General features: G+C 45.3%; 1 protein-coding gene across 1 annotated transcript in view; it reads left to right on the forward strand.

The window, feature by feature from the left end:
- LOC133355557 (uncharacterized) overlaps positions 1–26,322 on the forward strand; it is a 569,922-nt gene that overhangs the window by 274,925 nt on the left and 268,675 nt on the right. The gene's annotated exons all lie outside the window — the stretch shown is intronic.

Below are 26,322 nucleotides of genomic sequence, written 5' to 3' on the forward strand. Positions count from 1 at the left end.
CCCCATTGCCCCCCCTCTCCCACCACTAATGAGATGCAACACTTATCTCTTGATGACTCTAATGACCGGTGTGTCTCAAAGTAGCAGGCCACTTAGTACGCACGCATAGACACACTGAAGAAGGGCCGTTGCCCAAAACGCTGGCTATCGCATACATTTCCTTTTCAAGTCCGCAGCGCCATTGAGGGGTGTATTGAGTCTCGTGGATTTCTGCATCATGGCGATGACTTGGGGGAGGGAGGGGGATTAATTCAGCAGTGGATAAAGAATGTCTGATGATGATACTGTACTATGCTTATGTTCTTCCATATGGAAAGATAGATGTTCAGGAGCTAAATACCAATGTCGAGGTCTGCTAGCCCGAGAGAAGGCTACAGGAAAGAGTCCGTGTCGTATTGCTCGTTCGTCCTCCGATGGAGGAGCGCAGGTGGCAGCGATTCATGATGTGGTCCACAGCTTGGGCTTTTCATTTCAAGCAGAGTTTTACATTTCTGTATTTAATGTAAGGAAATCAGTGCGTTCCACTGACATTAATTATCGACTGACAACATGGTAACGACTGGACCGGAAACGACTACGAGAAATGAGAGCACAGCACAAGAGAACACCACAGCAACTGTCACAAGTTCCGCTGCAACAGCAGGCCACAAACAGATGCAGGTATGTGTCTGTGGTTGGAGGAAAGTTACATCACACCATGGGTTGAGGATCCACCAGGGGAAGAAGGGGTGTTTGGGTAAAGAGAGACAGAGGCCTCGCATTGATTACTTTCTGCGAAAGCGATCAAATCAGTCAAATGAAGCACAGCAACTGGACGCAAACCATAGTTTGCAGTGCATCAGTACCACTGTCATGGAGGACGTAAACTCAAGCACCGAAGTAACAACTGAGGTGGAACCAACAACAGGAGTGGAACTCACCCAGCCTCCGAGACCTGCAATCGAGAGGAGACTACCAGGGCACAGACCGTATGTGAAGTGGCCTGGCGCCAGTGACAAGAAGTTGTGGGAAACAGTGAATACTGACCTTATCTTGACCCTCGAGAAACTTCGAGGCACAGTGGAGAAGAAGTTGGAGAGGATGGGGGACATCATCTATGAGTACGGGGCAGAAAGCTTTGGAGTGCAAGAGGCAAAAGGCGGGAGAAAGGTTCCAACCCCACCAGTTTCCAGGAGGCAACAAGAAATCAAGCGCCTCGTTCAAGAAAGGAGACAGCTTAAGAAACAGTGGAAGAAAGCCTCTGAAGTGGAAAAGGAGGGCATAGAGGCACTTCAGGCTGACATCAAAACCCGGTTGGCATCCCTCCGTAGAGCAGAGAACCTACGGAAGCGCAGAAGGAAGAAAGAACAAACTAGAACTCGATTCTATAAAGATCCCTTCAAGTTCCTTAAAAGTCTCTTCACGAAGGAAAAAAGTGGAGTTCTAAAAACAACAAAGAAAGACCTAGAAGAGCACCTGAGAACAACAAACTTTGACTCAAAGCGACATGAACATCTGGCCATCCCATCAGATATTCCACCCATTGAACCCCCGGAACATCATATTGAGACCAGCCCTCCGACATGGAAAGAGGTGGAAAACACAGTTCGAAGGGCAAGAACAGCATCAGCCCCGGGGCCAAATGGAGTCCCGTACAAAGTGTATAAGAACGCACCAGACGTCCTGAGGTTCCTCTGGAGGCTTATGAGAACAGCTTGGCAAAAGAAGATAATACCCAAAGTGTGGCGTAGGGCAGGCGGGGTCCTGATCCCTAAGGAGAAGGATGCAGTGAACATCAGCCAATTCCGCCCAATCTCCTTACTGAATGTCGAGGGTAAAATCTTATTTAGGATCATTGCCCAGAGGATGGCCGAGTACCTGCAAAGGAATGCGTACGTCGATACATCTGTACAGAAGGCAGGAATATCAGGGTTTTCTGGCTGCTTGGAACATTCCAGCATGATCTGGCACCAGATCCAAATGGCCAAGGTGGAGAAAAGGGACCTCCATGTAGTCTTCCTCGACCTCGCCAATGCATTTGGCTCTGTGCCCCATGAACTCCTGTGGTCTGCCTTCAGATTTTTCCACATACCGGACACCATCACAACCCTGGTGAAGTCGTACTTTCAGGATCTGCAGTTCTGCTTCACCACCTCAGAGTTCACCACCTCATGGCAATGCCTGAATGTAGGTATAATGGCGGGATGTACCATTTCTCCATTGGCATTCATAATGGCAATGGAGGTTATCATCAGATCCTCAAAATGGGTTGCTGGTGGACAGCGAGTCGACTCTGGTTTTCGCCTCCCTCCACTCAGAGCCTACATGGACGACATTACAACATTGACCACCACTGTCCCATGCACCAGGAGACTGCTCAGAAAACTCGAGGAGAACATCAGTTGGGCCCGTATGAAGATTAAACCATCCAAGTCACGCAGCATCTCGATTGTGAAGGGAGTACTCTGTGACCTGAAATTCTTCATCGGAGATGACCAAATCCCAACAGTGTCTGAGCAGCCGGTAAAAAGCCTTGGAAGGTGGTATGATGCAAGCCTGAAGGAAAAAAGACCAGGTGCAACAGCTGCGCAAAGACATCAGTAGTAGCCTACAGTCCATCGACAACACCCAGCTACCTGGAAAGTTAAAGGCCTGGTGTCTGCAGTTTGGTCTCCTACCCCGGGTGTTGTGGCCCCTAGCAGTGTATGAGGTTCCAATCTCAACAGTGGAGAAGATGGAAAGAGGAGCCACGAGCTACTTAAAGAAGTGGCTCCGAGTTCCACGATGCCTTACCACCATAGGCCTCTATGGAGATGGTGTCCTCAAGCTGCCCCTCACCAGTCTAACCGAGGAATTCAAGTGTGCAAAAACCAGGCTCCAGATGACACTGAATGAATCTTGAGACCCAGTGGTGAGCAACAACGCGCCGACCTTGGCAACTGGGCGCAAATGGAGGCCAGGAAAAGCAGTCCAGGAGGCAACAGCAGCCCTCAGACATGCTGACATTGTGGGTCATGTTCAGCAAGGGAGAGGAGGCCTTGGGCTAACTAGCCGTGCTGCTTGGAGTAAGGCCACTGCACCAGAGCGGCGGAAGATGGTAGTGCAGGAAGTACGCCATCAGGAGGAGGCTGCAAGGTGGGCCAAGGCAGTCTCTCTTGCCAAACAAGGACAGTGGACTCGATGGGACAGTGTGGAGAAGAGGAAGATCAGCTGGAAGGATCTGTGGGCCATGGAAGCGAGGCGGTTGAGCTTTTCCATCAGAGCAACATATGACATCCTTCCAACACCAGTTAATCTTCACCAATGGTATGGTGAAGATCCGGACTGTGCCCTCTGTTCCATGCCAGCCAACCTCAGGCACATTCTCACAGGGTGTAAAACAAGCCTCACCCAAGGACGCTACACTTGGCGTCACAACCAAGTCCTTAAAAACCTTGCGTTCGCCCTGGAGGACAAGCGAGCTGCCACCAACTCCCTACCACCCCCAGCAGCATCACACCCCTTACGGACGACCTTTGTCCGCGAAGGGGCTAAACCACCGAAGAGCGGCTCTACACCAATAGAGCGAGACCAGCTGCGCTTGGCCCGTGACTGGAAAATGCTAGCTGACATTGGCCGGCAACTTGTGTTTCCTCCGGAGATCGCAACCACCACCCTAAGACCTGACATGGTGCTCTGGTCCCGTTCGCTTAAGAAGGTCTTCATCATTGAGCTCACAGTACCCTGGGAGGACTCAGTAGATGAGGCTTATGAGCGAAAACATCTGCGCTATGCCGATCTAGCTGCCGAAGCACGGCATCATGGCTGGAACACAGAAGTCCGACCAGTGGAGGTGGGCTGCAGAGGTTTTGTGGCAACATCTACAACCAGACTGCTTAGAGACCTGGGAATTAAGGGCCAGAGCCAGCGTTCGGCAATCAAAGCTGTATCGGAGGCGGCAGAAGGCAGCAGTCAGTGGCTCTGGATGAAGAGGAAAGACCCCAGCTGGGCCCCAAAGTGAGAGGGCCAGGAGGTATGCAGTCAACAATGCTTGACTCAGGGAGGAGGACGCTCCTGCCATGCATAGTCCCATGGGATGTTGGCTACCAACAACAAGGCAACTCCTATGACTAATTGGGAATGGGACGCAAGCGTAGGATTGATCACCCTGTCGCTGGCCGCCTTTGGGGAGGGTGTATAGTATGAAAGGCCGAAACACCCTAGGAACCAAAGGGTCACTACTGACGATGCGCTCCCCAAATTTCACCAGGCTCACTGTTCATGAACTCTTGGAAGTGCTTGCACAAAGGATAGTAACATCTCATCCTGTGTTCTTTGGAAACCAAAAATCCGGTGATGCTGTTACGTGTGTTATTTTTATTTGTAATGGCTATATATTTACTGTTGACGCCAGACAACTGACATAAAATAACACGTGAAAAATTTACAATGTTTAATTGGTGTCAATATCACATCAGATCCTTTCAAGAAGGCTTAAAGCACAGTGATCAGAAGCATGTTTAATTCGTATTGTTTCTCAGTGCTGTTGTACCCAGCGATGCTCAGAAGTGTTTCCCCATAAGACATTGCAGTTTGTTAAGATTAGCAGCAAGACACTGAACAGCTGATTTGGTGATACTGTACCACATTGGCAATGGTGTCAAAAGCACAAATAAACAAACATTCTGCACGTTAATTAATAACGCTGCGGCCTTAAAAGAAGCACACACATGAATACCACAAGCAACGTTTCGGGCAGTAGCCCTCCTACATAGCTCATGCAATGTGTACCAGGAATTAATCGAGAGAACAATGCAGAGGTGTATCATTCAAGTCAACCTCGAGCCAATGAAGTCGCAATCAACTGGTGTTTCTGAAGTCCTGTAACCATTCACAAGTGCCAAGGTTCACGCACCATTGGCGGGATGGTCTTTATTTTTGCTCCTCTCGAAATCTGCAATTCCGGCAGCCCGCATTCAAATTGTGAACGGGTTACACATTCACGAATCTAGAGAGAGTGATGCCACACGTGGTTCATATCCATGATCCGCGTTATTCAAGACATTGTCTCGCGTAGAGCAGACATTTACAGATTCATTATAAAGCAGCTGAGACCTGGTAAAGTGGTAGGATTTTGTGGTATGAAATTTAAATAACAAAACAATTAACAAATCCTTCTATAAGCATGTAGCCTTAGGGGGGGGGGGGGGGAATATATATAATAGGCAACGTTTCAGGCAATGTCCCTTCATAGTACATGAATAAAGAGGCGAGATAGACAGAGTAAATACGAGTAAATAATTGGTATTAGGTTTCGTTTAAATGTATTTTGTTTAAGCAGATAAGAATTCAAGTAGAGTCAGGATTCGCACTGAACGACTTAAAAAGAAAGGGGCCAAAGAGGTGTTGGAGAAACTGCGCCAGACGATGCCACGTCTGTGTGCAGGAGGGGCCATTTGCCACTGGAGCGGAAAGACACGGATTGCACCCTTGCATAAGAATGATTATTAAAAAATGCAGGCATTTTGTAACTCTAGAGGATACATTTAATTAGCTTTGCACGGAATGTGTTTACCATAGTTTAGTTTTTTTCCCTGTGTAGCATAAACAAACAGATGTATGCTAAATAAAATGCCAATATGGCTTTAGAGTGGCAAGGGGCTTTAGCGAGTGCATTTTACTCTGAGACGGCGACTTAAATAGGGGAGAGCTGGCAAGTCAAGATGGAGGATGAGCTGATGGTTTTGTGTCTTTACGTACATATACAATCTGAGCCCCGTGATCCCATTTGGAGAGACGGGTCTTGAGACTTCCTATGTCACTCTGGTATGTACATTATAGAAGCATTTCCAGAAACAGATCATGGGTCAAATGATCCAACGCCGCCCTATTCCGCCGACTTGCGAGCAACACCGACCCACGTCCACCAAGCCTCCGCAGAGGCCGTCGCATAAATTAAAGACCTCGTTATGCACTCGTAACGTCGACCAATTTCACCGTGCCAAACGAAAGAAGAAGATTTGGGGTAAGATATTCAGAGTGGGATTCGGAGAGACATCGCAATGCGATGAGGACTACGTTTCCAAGGGGTAGATTTCGTCTCCCTCGCTTACTGGTGTCTTGCTCATAGCTGTCAACCCATACGGTTTACCCCGTATTGTTGTACAGGGAAATTGAGTTCCATACGGCATACAGCCGTTTCAATACAGGCATACTTTTGGTTGCCTATTTGTGTTTCTTCCTTGTGATGGGACTTTTTTACGATGAACGTTGAGATGTATAAGGGGCACGGGGTGACCAATACGGTCTGAATTGGTCTGCAATAAGATAGGGCACTGATAAGGGGTTGACAAGTCTGCTTGCTCCACCACGCCGACCGCTCTGTAAGGGTCACAGTGGTATCTGTGATGCGAAAGAGATGCGCGTGTTGAAGGCAGGAAAACCATTCCTGTTTTTGTGTCGGTTCGGCCAGCCAGGCTTGTAATTGATCAAATAAAAAGTAAGCTTTTGGCCATTGAATTTGGATGGGTACATGCAGGAGATGTTAGGAACGGTTTAAACGAAACGAAACTTTTCTTTACAGATCAAACGTGGCAGGAAGATATTGTAGACGTAGCTTCATCGTGAAGAGTGGGTGGGTGTGTGGTGACGTGTGCCTAAAGGGGAGGGGGGCAGGTTATAGAGGCGGGTGGCATGATCGGCAAACCTGAGGTCGGAAACACAAAGGGGGAGATGGACGTTTGATGCGGCTTTATATATTTTTGTTAAAACACACAGACCCTAAAGGTTAGACTTGTAGGATCTGGCAGAGGGGTTGATGGCATCGGTTGAAGCACAAAGCGCTCCGAGTGGCTCGCAGCGTCGTAGGCTCTCGCCGTCATTGTTGCAACGCCACCCTGACTCGGACTTCAGGAAAGAGACCTCCGACAAACCACGGCACCTTCGAAACGGCCTCTCGTGGTGCCCTCCTCCGCGTCACGTCTGGCCAAAAACCCTGCGAATGGCTCAGCTGGTCTCAGGCGCATCCAGGGGGAGAATGCAGGTGGTATCGGTCCAGCTCCAGACAGAGCAGTGCTCGAGCCCCTTTCCCCATCGAGGATTCGGACATTGCGGGTGGCAGCTGTAGCAGCTGCCGCTTGTTTATGGAGGCTGCATTGGGACGGGCTGAGTTCCTGGGCACCTCCAAATTGGGTGAGGCAAGGGGAAGTAATGGAACACCTGTTACTCAGGGTGTCTGGGCATATGCTCATTGAACCTTTAATTTGTCGTACAGTACTCCGGTAATTATGCTGGTGTCGGGATTTCTACCGCATTTAACGGCGCCAGACGCCGCGTGGCCACCGTGGCGTGCGTGGCTCTGCCGCCTGCCGGCCACTGGCGGCCTGCCCCACCACCCTACCCCCCCCCCCCCCAATGGCATGGCCCACAATCACAACCGCACAGCAGCGGCGTTGCCATCTGCACTGTGTCTGGTGGGGGTTGTCTTCCACGAGGGCCGGGCGCTTGTGACGGGTGATGGGATTGTTCACTACCTCGCCTGGAAAGCGGGAGGTTGTGGGGTCGACCCCGACTCTGGCTCCTGCTGTATATTATTTGGAGTTGTCGTGTCTCCTCTCCCTGTGGTGTGTATTTTTCTCCGTGTCTTCCAGTTTTTTTCCCTCCATATTTAGAATCAACGTGTGTTCAGAGTATTGGGCTGCTATACATTTCCACGCGATAAGCCGCTTCATCGAGCTATTATTTGCCGCAAGTTTGCTCCTGAAAAAGAGCGCTATAACTCAGTGGGCCTTACCTGCTAATAGTTTATTTTAGTTTCCCACACGCCGCCCCGACTGCCCCGCTATCCAACAGGATCTGGAGCTGGAACTCATTTCCATCTTCCAACAACAGCTTTACACCCCCACACAAAAGACAAAGATCCCCTGTGTAGCCTTAAAGACTGTTGTGGCAAGTGCTATTGGCGAGGGCCTATAAAGGCCGGCACGGTACACGAGGGGGTGGGTAGCCAGCACCACGCCCGACCGCCTTTGTCTCCAAAGTCGCGACATTTACACACCACACCAGACACTTATTTGATACTTAGTCGACCTGGCGGAGGCCCAGCACTGGTTCAGATAATCGTCGCTGGTGTTGGCCATGAGAGGAAATCGAACCTGGGTTGGCAGGTTTGTAGCGCAGCGTGCTTACCGCTACTCTACACCCCAACACACTTAAGCACACACATACACACACGCGCACACACGCGCACACACGCACACACACGCACACACGCACACACACGCACACACGCACACACACACACACGCACACACAAGCACACACACGCATATACATCAGCTCATCACACCATACATTGTTGGAGAGCCCATAACTACATCCTAACTGTGGCACGAGTAGCACGTACTTACAAGTGTCATCTTATCACTGCTTCAGGTTAGACTTCGCAAACAACAGTTACTCCACTTCTGCAGGGGGTCATTCCATCTCCGGCAGGTCATCTCGTCCACGCTGTGTTCCCATTCTAATGCGTTGGCTATTATTGCCTTTGCGAGACACGGTATATAATTTTGACCCTATCCAATATGTGAGGTCACTGTCCGGGTCACACTTGTAAATGAGACCATGCCGGTCTCTCCCGAGTTCTCTCCTGGTTAAACAAAAATAAACGCGTCTTTGAGTCATCACAGAAAGAGCATCCACATGTGTTTCTTTTACATTTCGTGTTCAATTGCGTCGGTGTGATTTATACGTGAATACTCATATATGGCTAGTTGATTTGGGACATTTTAAATATATATTTAATTCGTACATAACTCTGTTTGAATTTTTTGTAACTGGCCTATTGTTTGTTTCCACAAATGCACGAAACACAAACACTGTGTTCTACGCATTCATGTTCTTGCGTGTTTTTCATTTACCAAAAAATATATATTTTCAATTTAATAAAGATATCACACAAGGACTCTCCAAACACGTCCCGGTCAACGTGGAAGGGTCGACCAAACACCACGCTAGCGCTCCTTCCAGTGGAGGCCTTTCCACTAGCACTGGCGTGAGCGAACAAATACCTGGCCCTATTTTCACCTTGTTTGCACCGTTTGTTAAATTAAAAATCCCACCACCAAGATTCCCACCACGAGGATTCCCACCACGAGGAATCCCATCATGTATGCTCCACTGTTCAGGGAACGTTTCGTGGTGCGCTTGAAGAGCGTGAACCGGCGGTGGTAAACGCCAGTGTTGTACGACCAATCTATGGGCCTTTTGGTTTGACATCAAACTATTATAGCAGGAATTCCAAAACCGAAAAATTAATTTTGACTTAAAACTTTCGTGACTGCAGGAATTCATATGTTTGGTTCTTGCGGTAAAGTCACGTAAATAAAAAAACCAAAAAACTAAAATAAAGAAACTCAATTTACACTCTTCAGCACGTATACATTTAAAATAAAATGTATTTTAATCATTGTTTTTTGTGTCAAATAACGTGTTAGTCCATATTGTGCGTGGTCATGTAGAGTTACCGGAAAGCCCTGCTTCTATTGAAGAAGGGTAGCTGGCCAACGAGATGGCAGGCTCGCTCATTTTTCTCTTTGTATAAAAAAGTCACATTAACCACATTTTTTCCATAATTTCCTAACCGCAGAACATAAGTAGATTGTTTCTTTCTCTATGCAGAGATTTAGCTCATTCTCTTCAGCTTTCCGTGGTCTCAATTCTGAAGGATATCATGACAATTTGCCATTTCCATCTATCTGGCTGCGTAATCTCTGGGCCTGGATTAATTTCTTTCATCCTGGGCCTAAAGCCATTGGTTTTTTTTCGGTCCATGCCACTGACTCTGTTATGACCAACATGGAGCCAGCTACCCTGGAACAAAACCAAATGCTCGATGATGGTGGCCCATGCATTGGAATTCAGCATAGTGGAGGTAGTGTTGGTAGATTGTGAAAAATAATCATCATGTGTGGCAGAAACCCAATACGTAGGGTCCTGTGCAAGGTAGCCATTAGATTGACATTAGATAGTGGACCTACTTGCGCGGGTTTTGCTGAGCGTGTCTTCCACTTGAATTCATGGGGTTTTTTTCTGGTTATCCCGGATTTGACTAAATGTGCAGTGGACACCTCCGGGCTGTCTGCCCTTGGGTCGTGATGATGTTGATGTCCCTTGTACGAAACAACTCGTAAACAAAGGGCAAACACATCCCAAACAGGATGTTCTTAAAAGGCCCTTGGGACTGAGCTTGGCTATCCTCGATGGAATAAAAAACACAATTTATTATGTTAATTAAACAACACTAATGACAGCAATGACGTGTCTCTCATTTTGTGAATCCAGAACTAAGAATACAAGGAAACTTAAACTGCATTAAATGGGTACTAAGTCATTATTTCCTACTTAGCATCGAGCCATTGATGTGTTTACAAGAGACCAGATTGCCAGTGGGAGGGCTATGCAGAGGGCAGTCTGCAGACAGAAGGTTTCTACGTATCTTGACTGAACGCTGCACAGATCAGCGTTACGCTGAATTGTCTGGCTGCAAGGCGTTGCGAGTAAGAAATGACACGTTACTACAATGAGGTAACTGATTGCTATAGATCGATAACTGCAGTCTTTGAAATGAATTACGTCAATGTGCAATCTGCTCATACTATTGCGAAGCCTACATATTATATTAAAACTGCGCATTGTGGGTGTGCACGTCTTTTAAAGGTGCAATTTTGTATGCAGGTCATCGGATTTCTCATGATTCCGTGCCCCGTGAACGCCATGAGATGATGGCTCTAACCTGGCGCAGCACCCTCGCAGGACAAACCCCTTTGCTGTGGAGAATTTTCTCGGTGTCTACCGAGCCTCTGATGACTCCACGGCGATACTCGTGGTTACGTATTAGTATGTTTATTATAACACTAGTTTACCCAACAAAGCCTCGTTGAGTCCCAAGACTCCTTTTCAGGAGAGTCCTGCCAAGTTGTCGCAGTCAGGGACGATGTTTGCTTACGTGCGATCCCGATTGAGACATTGGTTTTCTTCCACAGCTAAAAGACAGAGAACCCGGAGTAAACCCACATGCCATACACAGGGAGAACATACAAACTCTACGCGGAGCGGAACCTGAGTCGGGAGTCAAACTCAGGCCCTTCCTGCAGTGAGACGCGAGTGTTGCCACAACGTTTCCTCGTCAGTCGCGACGAGGGATACAGTCCGGAGATGCTCGTGAATAGCAAATTTCGTAGATGATATAGGCCTACGGATTACCTTCAACATACATAAATAAGCTTTTTATGTTAAATTGATCATAATAACACAAAGCAATTAAAGGAATGCATATAATGAACAAAGTAAATAAAAATAAATATGAAAGTATTACATTATAGTTTTTAAATGAACTTTAAAGTATTACATAAATATTAAAGTATTATCTCATCACTTTATCTCATCACTTTCTCTCTCTCGATGCAGAAGTGTGGAGTTCCAGATGCGATCCATGGATAGCCAAAATCGCAGACAGCAAGTTCGCAAATAGCGAGGGAATACTGTGTGCACTGTAGCCAGCAGTTATAATTAAACGATCAATACATTCACAAATGATTGAGAAATTGAGCAGCGCTGTTACCGGAACAATTCACAGTCATCTTTTATCATGGAAGGGCCGTGTGACCAGTGGGCAGGATGCAGCTCTGACAGAACAACCCACAGGCGATATCAGAAGTAGAGGAAAGCGTGAACTCATCCCCAGGCCGAGAAGGTGCGTGTTTTGGAGGATGGACAAAACGGGCGGATTGATGAGACGCTGCACAATGCATCGGTCACTGGGCGTCCCTGGCCCTCCATCGCCTTCCTTTGCTCTGGTGCCCAAGGAAATCCGCAGAGAAAGAGACGTTCACTCGGGTTTCATTAAAAAGTCTCCGAAATAACTTCAACTTATTCAAATCATAATTACCCTGCTTTTATTCAAGTAAGTTGAGTGGCTTAACTTTTTTTTTGCCGAATAGGAAAATCATTTCTGTTGAACAGCCACTGCTGGCATAATATTTCGTGATTTTCACATTGCCTTTTTTACAGTTCGCATCCCAATGATAATCGTAATTGCATAAAATGTTTCACGTAATGTTATTTGACATTTTAAACGTCTTCACCACATTCTTAATCCAATTATTCGATCAAAATGTGTAGAGGACGTGTACACTTATCCTGCTTGTGAGTAATTATTTTTTGTTTTTTGGGAAGGACAAATACATTAGCATTAATCCTATTGATTGTCAAAGCAGATGCTTATTTGTGTCATAATTTGATGGCTGCAATTATTATTCACTTTCATCATAGTTCTTCATTTTGTTGGGATTTCGAGTGCCGTCATTGATATTGTAATTATCAGCTTTCTATTCCGCTTAGATTGTATCTCTACTTGTGAGTGCAGTTTTATTTTTTATGTACAGTGCTTTGAGATACTTCAATATGAAAGGCGCTTTATAAAATCGAGGTTGTATTTATTCCTATAAGTAGCACTCATTCAATTAAAAAGGCGAATTGTAAAACTCAGTAATGTATTTTCTATAATTGGTTCCAGCAGCGCAGTTGCTGTTTCGTTGGGAAAACAATAACAATCGGTGGCAGGTACATTAATTCACGTGAACAGTGTTCAGGACGATTTGAGATCGTAGCTGGCCATGGATGAGTGTATCCCTCCGAGCTAACGGAGCTGACACCGAAATCTTCGGGCGAATTGTCCCCACGCAAATGAAACGTAGCTTGTGAAGCCATGCATCTCCTTTGGTGGCCCACATTGGTGGCACAAGTTGCACATTCCCGTGGTATGTCTTCATAGGATAACGACTTCAGTGAATGAAATCCGAAATATATTACCACCATTCAAGTCCTAAGTGCTCATAGTTTGTGCATTCAAGTCACACGTTGAATGTGTTGTGGAAAAAAAATACTATTTTCATGGCACCTTTCGGATATGAAGCAATTTTAAAAAGGTAACGTGGAAATTGGCTATTGTGGAACAAGTTTAATTTGATCAGGAATTAAATGTTCCTTTTATATCTCTCCCACAGATCCCTTGCCTAATAGACGTGACTCTCAATGGACTAACACGCACGTATAGCATTCAGATCTGTTCGCCCACTTACAGAAGCGAATTTAAATGCCTACACACATCCCATTTCATTTCTCTGTTTTCCTAAACGCAAACATTTCCTTTTGGCAAATATCTGTTTATTAAATCATGATTATATTATCTCTTCCTTCACTCCAGTGGGATTGATTCATAATATATTTTTGAATAAGACCATATCTGTCTGGCAATATTTCTGTCGCAAGGACTCTCCATGCAAATTCGATCATCATGTGTACAAGCGTTTAACTCACCAACTATGATTGTTTCAGACTCCCCGGTGAGTTGAGGAACAATTCTCACTAAAGCAAAATTAGCAATTATGCCGCATATGCACGTGTAATCATACACCAGCCACGACTGACGGAGGTCCATCAGAGCGGCTCGTTTCGATGAATCGTAAAGTCCAATTTTAGCGCTGCGACGCTGTGCAATGGGAAGAGCGTTACAGAACTTATCCTCCGTCGGAAGGCACGATAGACCCAGATGTTCTGTTTGCGTGCGGCCGTTAAAATATTCCATGACGCACACCTCCAGGGAAATCCAGTGTGCGGTGTGTGTCATGGAGAAATTAACAGTCTGCAGCAGGGCTCTCGCGCTCCCACTGGATGAGGTCCTGCCACAGTGCACAGTGGTAATAGATAAACAAAGATGCTTTGGGCGGCAGCGGGGCGCATTGGTAACACCTGCGCCTCACGGCAGCAAGGGCTTGGGTTCGACTGCCGACGTGGGTGGATGTCTGCGTGGAGTGTGTGCGTTCTTCCCCAGTTGTGCTGCATGGATTCCCTGCAGATTATCTGGTTTCCTCCCATGGCTGAAAAAAAACCAACGTACATTTGGCTTAACGTCCCAATGCTGGAAAATTATCAGAACATTAAACCTTGTAGGACCCACCCGAGAAAATGTCATATGGCTCAGGCTATCCTGGGAAAACGACCATAATTACATGATACTATATTAGACGAAAATGTTTTGCTGGCTGGCTGGCTGACTGCCTGACTGACTGGCTGGCTGGCCAGTCAGCGTGGAGCCGGGTCCGTGCGTCGCGCTGTTGTCACGCCTCTCCCCCCACCTACCCTCCACACCGGCCGTGCTTCCCACGCAAACACGCGGCAAGTGCAGCCGTCCTAGATAATAAACAGGAACCCTGATCTGGGAAGGGAAACAAATGGAGGAGTCTCGTGGTGGTTTGGCAGGAAGGCTACATGGGAGTGGGAAGTTGGTTATAGAGTGGTGGTGTTATCAGCTGATGTGTAGCGATTGCTCCTCTTACTAAATAAGCAATACCAGCAGTGGGATGTTTATGTATTTCAATACACATGATGACTGTACGCTATGTGCATTATTCAATAACTTATTTAATCCACTGTGGCAGCATCTTCCACCCCTTTGAGTTGATGTTTTGCCAAACATCCAATGACCTTGTGCTGTTACCCTGGCCAGACCAACAATCAACTTGATAAAATGTAATTATATATATATATTTTTATCTTAAAAGTAAATAAAACATGTAATGAGTTTTTGGATTATTCATGCTCCTGATTATCAGGAGTACGTAAATTGTCTCTGGCGAAATATTTTGATTAGAATTCTTGAGATGGCCAGCCAGTTCCTCATGACTGCCATGGTTAGTTTCTCACGTAAAGTGTTATAAAATTAACTCGCATTTTAGAAACTCTGACACTAATATTAGTCAGGGGATCAAAAATAAACATTCTATAGATATGACATTTGTTCTGTAAAAAAATTCTGCAAAAACTGATCTGCCAATTAAATCAAAGTCAAGCAGGGTGATATGCTTAAACATTAAGACTTATATGTAGGTAATGGCAGTCAAAGTAAGAAATCAAATAACAGAGTTGAAATTTTCGGGAGAGAAAAAGATAATAAAACCCATAAATGCATAATGAGAAAACAAAGATATGAACAGAGATGAAATGCCAGACACAAAATAGAATACACAGAAGTTTCTACAAACCAATAGGGGATAAAATTTGAATAGAAATCACAGAATACAACAACAAAAAGTGATGGAAGATGTCGTACGAATGAAAACACAAACAAAGAAAAAAGATGGTTGATGATGGCTACATCACAAATACAGCTACACATTTGGTGATGCTGCGGCAGCATTGGCAGTGGTGCTGCACAAGCACAATTAACAACTACCACTCTCAACACCTTTTTCAGCAACTCTGTGGCCTTAAAAGGAAAGATATATAATCGGTTAACGTTTCAGGCAATGGCTTGCCTTTTTTATGACCAATAGTAGATTTTATGAAGCAAGATAGAATTGTAATGCACAATTGAAACAGAATCTTACAGTTGCGGGGAATTGTATGCAGATCTCCTGTAAAATCCCATTCTCTCCAGGGAATTAATGAATATTCAGAGGAAGAAAATAATAATTTTAACTTGTAACGCACCGCAGAGTATTCGCTCGCTCTCGCAGAGACAGAACGACTGAGAGGAACCACAAACGAGTGGGAAGGCAGCAGCAGCAGCAGCAACGTGGCGAATCGGTGTCAACTGCCCAAGCTCTGTGGTCCTCTACATATCAAGGTGTTATCAGCCAATGAATGCGTGTTTACACGTGGGAGGAAACTGAAGCATCCGGATAAAATCCACGCATGTGAGGGGGAAACACTCTATCCCATGCAGATAGAAGAGGTGAAGTCTACATTTGTTTCTGTCCTGCGTTCTCCCGGCAAGCCACGGGAAGGGAGGTTTACAACATTTGTGCGGTCCACCAACCCTTGCCTTCACAGTGCCACGTGCGTAGCCATGACCGCCCGGCTATTTCTCAAGTCATCATTGAAGAAGTAACCACTGACCTTCGCATCACAAAGACAGAGAAAGTTCCAGACTGCATGTAATAAATGTGGGACATCCTTAAAGCAGCGGAACAGAATGTTCTAACAAAATTGAGCTGAACAATTTTTTTCTATAAAAAAAAAACCATACAAATAAATAAAATTTCACAATGGTGGATTGACGTCTCGATCATTCTTCTATTCAAAAGGGAGGACGAACGGACCCATTCGGCTCTTCTCACATATACGTACATCTTTTCACTCTGAGCAATTTTGAAAGCGGAGTAATGGACAATTTACAGGCCAATCACTTGAGCAAGCTGGGTGTATATGAAGTCCCATTTTTCCCCCGTGGCCCTGCATTTGGGTGAGCAGCGCTAATATGATGTTAATAATAATCATGCGTTTTTATAATGGGCACAAAAATATCACGGACAAAAATGACCGAGACTCTGCGGTGCAGGAGCCAAACTCGGCGTCGCTCGAAAGGCACGGCGAAAGAGGTGGTGGCCTTTTAGAAAGAGGTGGGACCTTTAAGAGGTGGGACCTTTACGAGGTGGGACCTTTAAGTGTCTATCTTAAAAGTTGGCGTAGATTGAATGCTGCTGCCAATATGCGGCGTTGTGGCGTTCCGGACGGTGGGAGTCTAAACCCAAATGGAGGCATCACATCATCGGGAAAGACGTGCGTGGATTTGTGTGTCTTTTCAGGAGCGGTGCCTTCGAATGTACACCTTTAAAATGCTACCCGTACCTACGTGTGGGGGAGAATATGCAGCCTCTAACCAAAACGCTCGTTGTTAACCGTGGAAAACATTTGTGATAACAGCAGTAGTTTTGGCATTGTAGATATGAGCTGCAATCAAATGCTTTCAGAGTAAGATCGTACAATTTAGGCATGTGGCGATTTGTTGATTAAAGTGATTATGGCTCCCCATGTAAAGTGACCACAGCGCCCCATGTAGTATCATCAGTGATTATTACTATATTATGATGATACTATATGGAGCGCCGTGGTGGCGAGGAGTTATCTCCCTTGCTTGCCACATAGGAGGTCTTGAGTTCGATCCCTGACCCTGACGACGCCTGTTGTATATTTGGAGTGCCCTTGTTCTCCCTCTGCCACGTGGTGACCGCGTGGATTCTTCTCCGGGCTCTCGTTTTTTTCCATCCACATTTAGAAACAGGCGTTTGAGATGATATCGCTGCTACTATAAATTCCCACGTGTGGTGATATAAGCAAATTATATGAGCATTCGTGCGTGGCCAGGTTACGTCTGACAAAGAGCTCATAGCTCGGTGAGCTTTACGTGGTGAAATAAACTTGTTAGTAGTGGTCGAAAATGGTTAATCTTGTGCATGCATGTTCACCAGTAGTTTACAACTCATGCAAGTTAATCACGGACATTGCCTTTAGTCTAATGGAACAAACAGACAGATAATACAAATGTTGCTTTAGCTACAGGTCAATACATATCTATGTTTGTGCTCTCTGGTTGCCTGGGTGAGTATTTAGTGGGAGTCCTTGCCCAATCCTAGCCAGCCTGGCTCCAAAACTCAACAAAATAATATGAACCTTCATGCATTAGAACGGCGAGGTTAGAGTACACTGCTATTTACATGTTATCACATGTTATCACATGTTATCACATGTAAATAGACATTTACTTATAAAACCGGATTTTTGTAACCCTCTTGACTGGTGCACATACCAAATGTGCATGCTACTGGCACTGAAGAGGTGTCTTTACTCTCAAGATTGCATTTATCTGCAACAGTAAATTTAAATCTACACACGACCTCGACCCACCATTGCCCCCTGATTTCCACCGCATCACGTGACACTTTATGTACCATTATTATTTATTACATTTCATAAACACCTGGGGCAGGGGTGGGGAACATCCGGCCCGCGGGCCTCATACAGCCGTATGAGGCCCGTGAAATCATTTGGTCTGTTCCAGCCATCACATTAGGGGTGAGTTAATCAAATGTTTGACCAAATATAACAGGCTTATTTTTAGGTTGATAATTTTGTATGGCCCGCGAATGATGTTATAAATATACAAATGGCCCTTGGCAGAAACAAGGCTCCCACCCCTGCCCGAGGGTATTAGAGAAAATTCTAAGTAAGTTTATTGAGGATCCTGAATAATTTGCTGAGAACTAATAGGTTTCTACGAATGTATTATTATTATTAACAGATATGTTCAGATGCACGAGGATTAACTTTGAGGAGTCTCCCCCAGTCTACAAAGGGAAATTGTTGAATGCATTTTGTAAAAGGAACATTGGGGAGATGCAGTGGTTCCGCATGTGCCTCACAGCAAGCGGGGCCTGGGTTCACTTCCCAACTCAGGTCTCTTCCTGTGTAAAGTCTGTGCGTTATCTTTCTCCCTGATCTGCGTGGTGTCCATCCGGCTTCACCGTTTTCCTGCCTTAGCTAAAAAACAAAAGTACAATGTCACTGGTATTCACCAAGCATCCCAATGCGGAATAATCACCTCCAAATTACTCAACGGGAATGACACGGAGCGGGAGTAAAATCACCCCCTTCTGTGAAAACTTGACAGGACCCTCCGGAAAAAAGAACCTTCAGACTAAGTAAGGCTTTCCTGTGTAACGCGATCAAAAACATGATGATACCAACCGTAGTAATATTTTATTATTATTATTGAGATGTGGGATTAAGTCATGAGTAATTTAGATAACAGCTCTTTTGCTGAATGTTCTTTAACACCCTAAGTATCTATGAAATGTAATCAACAATAGCTCTTTTTAGGGCTGATGTTTGATATGGAGCAACGACTAATTGCACATTGAGGCGGTCGAGCCAGTTGATTGCGTCAGGAGTAGTGGCGTGCATCATCATCGTCGTCGCTGTGACGATGCCCCTCTGCTTCGTGTTTTTCGTGAATCGGGCATTGAGTTGTCGGACGTTGCGTGGTCTTATTCTGGGCGACCGCACTCGCCGCACAGTATTCACGAAGCAAAGGCACGATATGTATGTTCCCATTGGGATCTGTGCTTTTGTGTACATAGGTGTTACAGTGTGGACTGTGGCTTTTTTTCACTGAACTACAAACCCAGTAACCTGGGTTAAATTCCCAACCATGGGAACATGGTGACTGGGCCTTTCCAAGTTCAACTCGGCTCTCTCATTCTCAACAGGTGCTTGCCATCATCGCTTCCACCCACAGTCGATAAAGCCACGTGGGGCATATTCGTGCCATTACGTCACCCCATAACGTCCCCGTGCGCGAGTGAATCACACTTGCAGCCACACTGGTAATGGTGGCCCTGACAATAATCCCTGACAATGTATAATGTACTCTACAATACACGGAAAAGAGTGTGGGTAGATTAATATTTTAGCCAACATTGCTTTATACTCATACCGCTTTGCAAAAACGTTGTAATGCTATTCAAATATTGAGCTCGGTGTAACAGCGTTTTGGTTTAGAAATGTATCTTTTGGGGGAAGGGAAGCATTTGAGGCATCGGAGTTACGAGACAAAAATAGTCGCACTGAAGCGCGATTTATTTTGCATTCAGGGGTGACAACCGATGGATACAACCAAAATAGGGTCCACAATCAAAACAAACGAACGACAAAGGAATAACCAAAGAGAAGATCGCGCAAAGAGTACTACATGTTGCAGTTTGATGGATCACAGCAGCTTCCGTTCACAGATAGGCATCTGTATAAGTGTGGAGTGGTCTTCATCCAACGGCAGATAGAACATGGCAGATGACGACGATTAAGGTGATGGCTTCGTGAATTCCGTGATTGCATCACAATTAGTATTAATAGCCACAATGAGAACACGCAATTGATTCTCAGCAATTGGGTTTTGGCCACAATTGAGATATAATCATGATTAATTGGTATCGCAGGGCGAGGTAATGTGCTTAAGAGAGATATTGCATCTCAGTGGGCTCTCGGCTGACTCCCAAATAAAGGGGCGATTATTAGATGGCCGAGCTTTTGTTGCTCGCAGGGGGCGGGGTGCGGGTGAAATAAAGAAGGACCTTTTGCGAAAGGATCCTAGAATGCGTATTATTTGTTATCTATCTATAATGGCACGGTTATTTTCGAGTGGTTAAAATAAATTGTCGGTAGCCTCATCAGGTCAGTCGCCGGCTTTCTTGTGCCCTGCATGGCCACGGGGATTGTGGATTTGATGAAGATTCGCCGCCTATTTTTTTTATGTTGTACAAAATAAAAAGATTCACGAATGTCGTCGTGTGCCCGGCAGCGGTTTGTATGGTACGCTTGCAATGTTCACGCAGTACGGAAGATTAAACAAAACATCGAAGCTGTGTATTATTTTAGTTTTCTCGTTATGTTTTAATGTATGTTTGTAAATGCTATTATCAGAGGGGTGTATTTATTAACTTTTGGGCCAAATTACTTTTCGTTGAATTATTTACGTGTAAATTTTCTGTCTGTTCGCTCCGGTGGCTCCTGAAACCATACAGAGGTTAATGAAATATTTAAAAGAAGGTTAATTAAAAATATAGTAAACTGGGGTGAAATGTTCCTCGTCTCAATGGGCTCAACCCAAATGCAAAAGTCCAATTACACGATGATTGGAGCAATGTTTTTCGTCCAGATATAATATATCACTTTTCGGGAAGATCTGATTGTGATTGTATGTAATGTGTCCATTAAAAGCAGCCCTCCCACAGCTGGCGTCACTAGTGGAGGGTGTCGGGGCTTCAAGGTTTCAATGGGGCATCTTTGATTCTGGGACGTTGCACTTTTTCAATGAATATAGTTAATATATTCATACCATTTACGTGATGTGGTAATCACACCATCAGAATGTGACCCCGACCTCGATTTGGTCAAATTGTAATCCATGCTGGGCAGTCTGATTGTCCGGTTCACTTCACTTTTTTTTTCCACAAAAGTCCAATGGGATTCATGTTTGATATTAACCAAATAGCTGTAACTGCCGTTTGCCACGAAGTGTCAGTGACGTCACCATGGTGCTGAGGTACACCTTGAGGCCACGCGACGTGTCGAAGGCTCACTCGCAGGAGGTCACAGAACAGATGCAGGTGCCATGAGTTGACCTTCTGAGATCACTGGTAGATGCACCACCTGTGCCCCTACTCTGCCGATTCACTGTGTTTTAGCTACTCAAACACTGCGCTTGTTGCTGGGAGCTTCGCTCCTCGACCCTCCGTTGTTGTTGAAGGGCAAATTCCTCCAACTGCCCAGTAGCATCCTTCACCAGCCTCCTCCACAGAGGCTGATCTTGACACCGTTGATACCGGTCATCGGCAAGTCCAATCAGCTCCACATCCTTCTGTACCACGTCAGTCCATCTCTTTTCTAGCCTGCGCTGCAGCCATTTAGCCTCTTATATTGGGCCAAATAGACGCTGCTTGGACGTGCGGTGACTGGGCATGGAGGCCAAATGACCCAGCCAGTGCAGCTTTGCCTGCCAGAGAAGCTCACTAATGGGACTGTCCAGATCTTTCAAGGATCTGTGAGCTCACAAAATCCAGTCTGGTTAAACCCAGAATGGATCATTGGGAGGCCATTCTGAATGTTTCAAACGATGCAGATGTTCCTTTAAAGAGCTCCATCTTCCGTAAGCATAGAGAAGGGATGGAATAACTGTGTCAGAGAAAACTCAGAGCTTTGTATGGAGCAATAAACCAGGTAGCTTCCGCACAATGTGCCACAGCTGATGAAAATATAATGTCGCTCGACTGATTCGGATTCGGAGTGAGACCTCCACTGCCAAACTGGAGCTGCTCATAAGCACACTGCCCAGTTATGACAACGTCTCCACTCGCTCCACTCCCCATGAGTGATGGGGCAGTTGTGGAGCGAGTGGAGCATTCGATGACATAAAATACCCAGAGGCGTGCTTTATTTTGTCAGAACCCTTCTCTTAACAGCATGCTCCAGGTCCAGCAGTCGTGTCTCCAACTCCCCAGAGTGGACACCAATTGCCAGATCATCTGCATACATAACAAGGTTGACCAATAGGGAGCCATCCCTTGACTGAGCTTATCTGTACTAGATGGAAATTCCACCAATATATTGATGGTCAAGACGTTAAATAGTGTAGGGGCCAGAGGACATCCCTGCCACACACCCCCAAGGTGATCAGAAAATTCCTCCGCCTCCTAGCCACACAGCTTGACAGGGAGCTGCCCACCATCATGAAGATCCTTGATGAGGGATTCCAAAAGCACGAAGAATAACCCAGTGCACCAGAATGGAGACCCACGCACTTGAAGGTGAGTGAGACAGAGAATGTGAAAACATTAATGATGAAGATTGTGAAGGTGGCAATGAATTGGAATATTTAGTTCAGTGATTGCTCAAAAATTGCATTCGTTTTAACAAACAATAGCTCATAATTTGCACAGTTAATGGGAAAACTTGTTTGGATTCTAATAACAAAAGCCCTAATGTGTAAAGAAATAAGTGGGGTGTATTACTTGAATATTTTGTTTAGCTTAAGAGTTAGATGCATTTTCATTCCTGTAGACTTTGATAAATGCCTACATTCATGTCTAACTATTCTGTGCTTGATCTAAAATGTAATGTTGAGAACATACATTTGGACGTATATTCAAATGTGGATTCGTTTTTTTTTTTTGCAGATACATTTTCCATGAAACCTGATTACATCCAAATGTGTACTAACTTTTTGGATGCGACTAACGCGTCGACCCTCGATAACCCGAGATGTTTATGAAAACAGCATTGAGATTATACACTCAGTGAAACAACTGGAGCACAATCCAGTGATGTGAGCTATTGTGATTGCACTAGTAGAGTGAAACGCATCTTAGAGGGTCGGGGGGAGGGTTACGTGTCGTGGTGGGTGCTTAACGTTTCCGGACAAGTTGCCTTTGGGTCACGAAAAAATGATCCCAAGTCCCGCGCTTGCTGAACCACCGTTACCCCCGGTCAGCCCGCACCGAGTCATGTGTGTAGCAACAAAGGGTGACTGACATGATATCGCAAATTAGTTGGTGATGATGAAAGTAATAGGTTTTTACCCTTTCAACTGGTACAAAAACTGACACCTTTATACAAGGCATCATGTTTGCAATAACCACAACACAAGCAGTCAAAATGCAAACAAAAATAAACAACTCTGATAATGATAATGATATGCACTGTCCTTGAAGTTGATTGGTCCACACCCGAGACAGCTTTTCTTAGAGCCGAGTCTCCATTGGTGTTGGACCAGATGACGCCAAAAGGCATACGATGATGATGCTGCAGCATTGGCAGTGGTTCACAGGCACAGATAACAAAAACCAACACATTTGTCAATAACACTGTGGCCTGAAAGTGAAAAATGGCCCTTCGCAGCTCGGTGAATATCGAGGCCACAGTGACAGAGTGGGTCGCCGGAGTTGAACACTTTACACCTCGGGCCTTGATGAGAACTACGTACTCGAAATGTTTTCTGATTACCATTTTTTTTCAAATTGGCTTTTGAATAATTACCTAATAATGGTTATTAAGTAACAGACAAAGCCTTCACTAGTAAAACAAATTGTCACTAAATATATTCATCTATATTAAAAGTAAAATTATACAATGTTGCCCAGCGCATTGATTTCCTGGAGCCGTTCAACATTTCAATATAAAATGAGAATGCAAATGCCCTATTTTCCTGAGGCAGACAAAATGTGAGAGATAAAATGTGAGGGACGCACATGTGTGAAACTAAATTCTATAAAAAGGAATACCACAGTTTGTCTGGCACTCAATAAAACTATAGTTGTAACTGCAGGTGACATCCGACTGACTGAGCAGTATTCACTTTGAAGGCGGCCTTCTGTCCGATTTCTCATCTCATTATACATATATTTTCATTCAAGGCAGATGTGTGACAAATGTGTTCATTTCCCCCCCCCCCCCCCCCCCCATTTAAATGTAGATTAGCATTATTTTAAGTAATTGCTGTTAATACGGCAATCAATAGGGCAGCAGCGTGCTCTCCTCACCCACGTGACGGAGTGGCAGCTCGGCCTTCGCGTCACACGGGAACGGTGACGTCACACGGGAACGGTGACGTCACTGTTGGGGAGTGCTCCGTTTCTCGTCAGGCTGCAGTTGGATTCAGATTTTCAAACATCAAATAGACGCCCATTGCAAGGCGTCGAGTCTGCATTAGCCACACGTGCTTGTGGCAAAACGTGCAAACTCTGATGATAAATGACATTGTCTTTGAAACCGATTGGCCGACACCAGAGACAGCAGCCTTCTTTGTGGCTTCGTCTGACCAGTGACAGACCGAAGAACGCCCAAAGGCAAACAGTTCAAAGGCGGCAATGCAAATATCAAAGTATTAATAGTTCGGGTTGAGCGGTTATTCCCATTATTATTTTTTTCATTATTTTACCAAAAAATGTCCCAAAGATGCAATTTGGATTCTATGTTTTTAGTCCTCGTCTCTCGAGCAAACAGATGACATGGGGATGGGCAGAGAGGCTCCGTCGTGCCCAGGCTCACGTGGCCTGGGCACGTCCGTGCGTAGCTGCTGTTGCACGCACATGGAGCTTGCTAAACGTGGCAACTTACTCTGCTCACCGATTGACGCACGGCAAGAGCCGTCGTATTCTCGGAGAAATTAGGAGAATTTCAGAATCAAAATCTTCATTTCGACTGCAGGAGGAATCCGATGAGCTGTAAAGCTCTTTATCTCAGATGTCCAGTTGGGGCGGGTCAGAAAGTTACAACAACAAACACGATATGAGTGCAAAGTGTAGGAAAGGTAAGGTAAGAAATTCATTAAAATAAATAAAAGTATACGTAATGTTATGTTTCCCGAGCACAATTTAAATATAACTGTGAGAGTTCATCGATGTATTTTTATCCTATTTTCATGCTGAGATCATAATGAGTTTTGGTCTAAGAAGAGATGTACTTCGCCACGTAATCTTGTCTGCCTTCGGTAGCAATAGCAATAATGAGGCAAGTTGATGACATCCGCACCACAACACCACTCCCAGGATTCCGTGAGTCCTCGTGAATCCCCAGAGAATGGCAGATCCCCTGGACTCCACGGATAATAAAAAAAATGTGGTGGTGATAAGACAAGTCTAATGGCATATACTATATATATCCAGCCACGTGTAGCAGTCCACTGCTGGATGAATGCCTCCCCACGTTTTGTGGGGGGTGAAGGTGGGGAGCGTAGAAGTGTAGTACAGCAAAGGGGTTTCCACTGCGCTGTCGCCCATCAAGTAGCCCCAGAGCCACGTGACGAGAGCCCCGTGGGAACCCACATCGAAGGTCATTCCTGCGGCCACCGTGTCCCCGTTTTGGACAATGTTGCGTGACTTTTAATTATTTTGTGCGCCAGCTATCAGGAAGAATGCAGCGCGTCTTTTAGATTAAGCGCAGCAAAAAAGGCCTCCTTTCATAGTTGCGACATTAAAGACGCGAAAAGAAGGGCGCTAAAGAGGAGCTTAGCGCTGTCGCGTCCGCCGCCTGTGGGCCCAAGCGGTGGGGTCACCCTGCGCTGGATTGTCGTGGGGAGAGATGAAACGCAGCGCTGACCCTCCAGCCTCTTCACTCGCCGGCTCACTCCAACCAAAGACATCTTCTTAATCACCCCGTCCTTTGAATCGTCACCCGAAGCCAATTTGGTTACCCGGTTGATAGGCCTCTGCTTCGCAATTCTATGCCTTAAAAAAAGAAAAGCGCGTTCACTTTTTAATGAAGGCCTTTCATGAAGTATCTGACTTGATCACAGACATTTAAGAAAGCAAAAAGGGATTAAACATAACCGCTCTTACATTTCCCATCAAATTGACACAAGAATGCGCTTACGGTTTTGTATCTTTATAAAATATATGACCGCACCATATGTTTGGGAAAGATACGAATGCTCGCTATATTATCAGCTTCTCAGTATTACACACAAGTATTATTGGAGTCTGTAAACACGTCCATACTTATTTTGTTGTAGATGTACGGTGTCTGTTTAGCGATCCGTGTCTCCCTGAGCCGTGCTCAAACGTTTGTGCATTGTGAAACAAAGCGCGTTGTGGTTTATCTCGCTACCTTAATGCACACACATAGTAGTTTCCATAATAGAGTAATTTGACTGTACTACACATACGTGTACCTGTTTGTCGTATATTTTACATTTTCTAATTGTTGGTCATGTACATCTTATTTTATCAAAAGCGTTCTGAGACTCCTTCATTGATATAAAGTGCGCTGTGTGATTGATTTGGTGAATTGAAGAGAGAAGGTGCTAACACTATCCATGAAGTACTGACCTTTGGTTTGTTTAAAGAGGACAGCCTCAGTCCAATTTGGACTTTGTTGGGATTGACAAGCACCGTGTGGGTTGCAGTGGCATTGGGCAGCCCCAAGGAACGGTAACCCTCCTGTAACTTTTCCAAAGCAGCACACCCCAGTGCTTTT

This window comes from Lethenteron reissneri, chromosome 51, assembly GCF_015708825.2.
Source record: "Lethenteron reissneri isolate LAM-NWPU_2019-01 chromosome 51, ASM1570882v1, whole genome shotgun sequence".
Classification (NCBI taxonomy): Eukaryota; Metazoa; Chordata; class Hyperoartia; order Petromyzontiformes; family Petromyzontidae; genus Lethenteron; species Lethenteron reissneri.